This window comes from Salvelinus fontinalis, chromosome 1, assembly GCF_029448725.1.
Source record: "Salvelinus fontinalis isolate EN_2023a chromosome 1, ASM2944872v1, whole genome shotgun sequence".
In the NCBI taxonomy this organism is placed as follows: domain Eukaryota; kingdom Metazoa; phylum Chordata; class Actinopteri; order Salmoniformes; family Salmonidae; genus Salvelinus; species Salvelinus fontinalis.
The window spans coordinates 76,670,797-76,676,498 of NC_074665.1; the positions used below are offsets into that span (position 1 = coordinate 76,670,797).

The 5,702-nt window shown below is 44.4% G+C and overlaps 1 pseudogene; it reads right to left on the reverse strand.

The window, feature by feature from the left end:
* Positions 1 to 330: 330 nt before the first annotated feature.
* LOC129829007 (mismatch repair endonuclease PMS2-like) lies at positions 331 to 2,026 on the reverse strand (annotated as a pseudogene).
* Positions 2,027 to 5,702: the final 3,676 nt, after the last annotated feature.

Genomic DNA, 5,702 nt, shown 5'->3' on the forward strand with positions numbered 1-5,702 from the left:
AAAAAGCCAAGTCTTTACACACTCACAAAGATGAATTGTTCTAATTAAAGTAGGTTTAGGTACTGAAATGATGTGAGAGCATTTGTGTTTTGATTATTTTGTTGAAAGCGTACCTAAAATAGACAATCGAAAATAAATGTTTAGAAATACAAAAACTTTTTTTTGAGTCAACATTAAAAAAAATATATATATATATAACAATGATTGATTTTACATAATGAGAGTTAGTCTTTTTTGTTGTTGTTGCTGAAATGCTACCTTAGTGTATTTTCAGAGATATAGGAGCAGGTCAAAACTGTTGAGAGGTATTCAGTTGAGCCGGTCCAACTGGGTTGATCAGTCATGAGATGAAGTTCAAGTTAGCAAGGTGCCTCATAGTGGGTCTGCCATGTGGACAGTTCCATGGCTGCTCTATCTCCCCCATATGACCACCAACTTCTTCATCTCACTGGTGCTCAAAGCTGTACCAATCATCACCTTACGTGGGAGGAAGAGTACATATACATCATGGTGACCAGAGCTAAAATGAAAATTCTAAAGGAAACATATCATTTTTGTATAGCTGGAAAACTTGTGCAAAAGCACCAAACAAACATGTACACTTCAATCATTGCATAGTGTAACCGAAGGGAAATGGCTAGCTAGTTGGCGGTGGTACGCGCTAATAGCGTTTCAATCGGTGACGTCACTCGCTTTGAGACCTTGAAGTAGTGGTTCCCTTTGCTCTGCAAGGGCCGCGGCTTTTGTGGAGCGATGGGTAACGATGCTTCGTGGGTGACTGTTGTTGATGTGTGCAGAGGGTCCCTGGTTCGCGCCCGGGTCGACGGGACGGACTAAAGTTAAACTGTTACAATAGCACACATTATAACTGGTGCATTTCTACTAGCACTTCTTATTTAGTGCTGAAATCCAATAGCTCTAATTTATCGCAAGTCATGGCCAACAAATCAATCACATCATAAATACATAAGACTCACCGACTTCCTGCAGGCCCTGGAGGCAAACATCTGCCTGACACGAGACTGCCGACACATAACCCCCGGGCTGTCAATCAACATGAAGATGAGCTCCTCGATGTCCCTCAGACCAAATGTCCAGTTCTTATTTGTGGGCAGGGACACAAGCTTCACCCGCTCCATCACCTGAGCTGGAACACATAGCACAATGGAATTCAGAATCAGAAAACAGATAGGAGCAATACCCATGCATACTATTTTGAAATCTACTTTTTGGAGAGGTGCTATGCTAATTTCTTATGGCAGGGTATATTTTACCCCACTAAATATAGCAGTGAGTGAGCGTGTTGTATTCTATTTGACTTACCATCCGCATCTGAGGAAATCAAAGCCATTATTTTTTAAGATCTCAAGGTTCTCCATAAGAACGTTCTCGCTGACTGCCGTGAGCCTGAGGTGGAGATTCAGTGGACTGAAAGCTTCATACATACAAACACATTAAATACTTAACACAAAACTAGTACGTTTTTAGTAACCATCTAAAATAATTGATGAATGTCAGTGATTCCTTACACGATGAGTCTCTGTTTTTGCAGTGCGGTGTGTTGTTGAAGCACTTCGAAGTTGTACTTCTCATCAGTGGCGTGCTGGAAGGTCAGAGGAGAGTTTAGTTATGAGTTTAGTTACGATGAAGCCCACGTTAAACTGTCTCCATGTCCTAAATCTTCATGTCCTTAAAACTGTCTTTGCTGTGGGGATTACAGAGGGAACATTTCAACAGACTGTAGTATAATAACTTGATAATAATGACATTGTTATTTCAGCTCTGAAAAAGGCAATGTGTACCTAAATGTTGGTTCAAAAATTTAATAAAAAATACATTAAATTGTGCCACTTTCTTTTTTCTGGTCAGATATAGTGTTCAGGAAAAAATCTTGTCCTTACAATCAATCAACAAAAACAGCAGTTAAATTCCAACCTTCTCTTTCTTCAGCTCCTCCTTAGCACTCTGGTTCTCTCCAGGGCTGGTCTTGGCTCTGAAACATCTGTAGCACAGCCCATCTTCAGCCTTCTCTCTATGCTGTTCCTGCAGCCTCCTCACCCTCCCACTCAGCTACTGTACAGAGAACTGCAGTGGCACTGCCCTCTTCTGTACACAGACTGGTTCGTCCACCTTAGACCCAGAGGATCCCTCAGAGCCCGCTAAATGTGTGGTCTTCTGTACACAAACTGGGGCTTCCACCTTAGACCGAGAGGATCCCTCAGAGCCCGCTGAATGTGTGGTCTTCTGTACACAGACTGGGGCGTCCACCTTAGACCGAGAGGATCCCTCAGAGCCCGCTGAATGTGTGGTCTTCTGTACACAGACTGGGGCGTCCACCTTAGGCCGAGAGGATCCCTCAGAGCCCGCTGAATGTGTGGTCTTCTGTACACAGACTGGGGCGTCCACCTTAGACCGAGAGGATCCCTCAGAGCCCGCTGAATGTGTGGTCTTCTGTACACAGACTGGGGCGTCCACCTTAGACCGAGAGGATCCCTCAGAGCCCGCTGAATGTGTGGTCTTCTGTACACAGACTGGTTCGTCCACCTTAGACCCAGAGGATCCCTCAGAGCCCGCTAAATGTGTGGTCTTCTGTACACAGACTGGGGCGTCCACCTTAGACCGAGAGGATCCCTCAGAGCCCGCTGAATGTGTGGTCTTCTGTACACAGACTGGGGCGTCCACCTTAGACCGAGAGGATCCCTCAGAGCCCGCTGAATGTGTGGTGTTGTTCTTGTTGACTCCAGTCTCGTACAGAGCTTCTCTTCCTGGAGGAATATTTGACCTTTGTCTGGAGTAGCGTTTACATCATCACACTCTAAGGCAACAGTAATGTTCAATGCAACAAATGGATGTCTTTTAAACGTGTGATATACTTAATTCGTACGTTTGAAGACCTTAGGAGTATCACATGGACGATTGTTGATGTAAAATAACTGTCTGTGGCACTCCTTATGACACAATGCTCTGGCTAGCGCTGGTGCAGACGATCTGGGTGCATTTGCCTTCTCCTGTCTGGTTGGTGCAGGTGATACGAACCCCTGTAGAGATAATGTAGTAGGACTGGAGCACATGAATCATCTTGGTGTATTCCTGCACACATACAAAGAGAGAGCCCCATACTTTATTTACATTTACATTTAAGTCATTTAGCAGACGCTCTTATCCAGAGCGACTTACAAATTGGAAAGTTCATACATTTTCATCCTGGTCCCCCAGTGGGGAATGAACCCACAACCCTGGCGTTGCAAGCGCCATGCTCTACCAACTGAGCCACACGGAACCCTGTCCCTGAGTCCTCTCCACTTCCTCCTACAGTCTTCTTCTACATAGACATTAACATGATAAGCCAAACCATCACCTAGTGTAACAGTTTCACTTTACGTTGTCCCCTAGACACGGGCGCGAACCAGGGACCTTCTGCACACATCAACAACGGTTGCCCACGAAGCATCGTTACCCATCGCTCCACAAAGGCCGCGGCCCTTGCAGAGCAAGGGGCAACCCTACTTAAAGTCTCAGAGCAAGTGACGTAACTGATTGAAATGCTACTAGCGCGTACCCGCTTTATGCATTCCCTGCACCAGTTCTGAAGAAAATCTAACTAGTAGAATCCAACCAGTTAAAGTAGTGTATTGTAATACTTGTAATCTGGTAGCACCATTTCACCAAATAAAATTTTGGGTACAAGGTGGCTAGCGGCTGACAAACGATATAGCTAGCCATCATACAATTTATCAGCAAACAAGAAGTTGACCGAATTCAGTCATCGCAAGAAGTGCATTAAACCGCTTCGAACACACCGACTGTGTTTTTGCGTTTTGGTACACCTGAGGTACATTAATTTCCAATGGAACGCTGCATTTGCCTTGCAGCATTGCGTTGCAGAGGCAGTTGCAGTGCTGTCTGTGTGGTGCATACATTCAATTTATCAAACGTATGCATTAAATTGTATGTGTAGACTTGACAGAAAGTAGCAAAATGTGAATGTTGAATTTTTGTTGCACACATATCCAGTAAAAAAAATGGAATTACATAATAAAAACAGTTTGATTGCATAATTTCTTTACATATTTTATTCATTTATTTGCCAAGTAGCACAAATAAAAAAAATATTGTGAGAGCCTATAATATAATTCCCCTCCAAAATGCATAGTTCTGGAGCGAAATGCAATAATATGTAGTCACGATAGCAGAGCTCTTTCAACAATGAGACCAATGTTGATTTATTAATAATCTCAGGTGGTCCTAGATCCAGCTTCCTCCATTTCATCATCTTCCATGGCTGCACCGGTGGTGGTCATACTTGTGGATGATGTAGAGGGTCTCACTGCACTGGTGGAGAATGTGGCAGAAGTGCCAAGGCTGCTGGCCTGAAGCTGCTGACCCAGACCTCTTCTTCTCTTTCTATACTCTTCTCTCTCTGTCTCTAATACCTGTCCCTGAGTCCTCTCCACTTCCTCCTACAGTCTTCTTCTACATAGACATTAACATGATAAGCCAAACCATCACCTAGTGTAACAGTTTCACTTTACGTTGTCCCCTAGACACGGGCGCGAACCAGGGACCTTCTGCACACATCAACAACGGTTGCCCACGAAGCATCGTTACCCATCGCTCCACAAAGGCCGCGGCCCTTGCAGAGCAAGGGGCAACCCTACTTAAAGTCTCAGAGCAAGTGACGTAACTGATTGAAATGCTACTAGCGCGTACCCGCTAACTAGCTAGCCATTTCACATCCGTTACACTAGCATAACTATAGTTTTTAGATAGCTCTCATGGACATGTCACCTACTATACACACAGACACACAAGGTTATCTGACCAAATTATCAGGGGTACAGTAGTATCTACCATTTCTATTTATCTGACATACACACTCACACATGATTATTTGGGCAAGTTATCAGGGGTAGTAACTAGCATAATTTATATTACTATTTCTTTGTCACACACACACACACTATTGGCTAGGTTAGCTAGCTAGCTAACTAGCCACATATAGCACAAGTGTAACAGTTTAACTTTACGCCCGTCCCCTCGCCCATACCCGGGCTCGAACCAGGAACCCTCTGCACACATCAACAACAGTCACCCAAGAAGCATAGTTACCCATCGCTCCACAAATCCGCGGTACTTGCAGAGCAAGGGGAACCACTACTTCAAGGTCTCAGAGCAAGTGACGTCACCGATTGAAAGGCTATTAGCGCGCACCACCGCTAACTAACTAGCCATTTCACATCCGTTACACAAGGCAGCATTTTTTGTGTTTATGTCCCTGTATCTTTCAGCAGTTGTGTCAAAAAGACACAGTTTTGAGGATACTGAACTTGATTCTCTCCTCCATGTGTCCAACCGCATGCAAAAGATACCTGCATCAGTATAGTTGCATAGCTGCGCAAAATGTTATGCAGCATTGATGCCATTTCTCAGTCGGTGTGTTCGAAGCGTTAAAGTAGTCCTCCTCCTCCTCATGTTGACGCATGCATCTCTCCGGCCGCGCGCGCTTGTTTAGATTGGTCGCGAGTGATTCTGCGTAGAGCGCGCAAGTCTGCCACTCACCTTTGAAAAGAAAAGCCTGTGTCAGTCAGTGATGGGCTACGATGACGATACACAAGGTTGTAATTGTATGTCACCAATAAACATTTGTAGCGTTACATCGTCATCATTTGCAAGGATCACATGATAAGGAAACGAAATGAGAT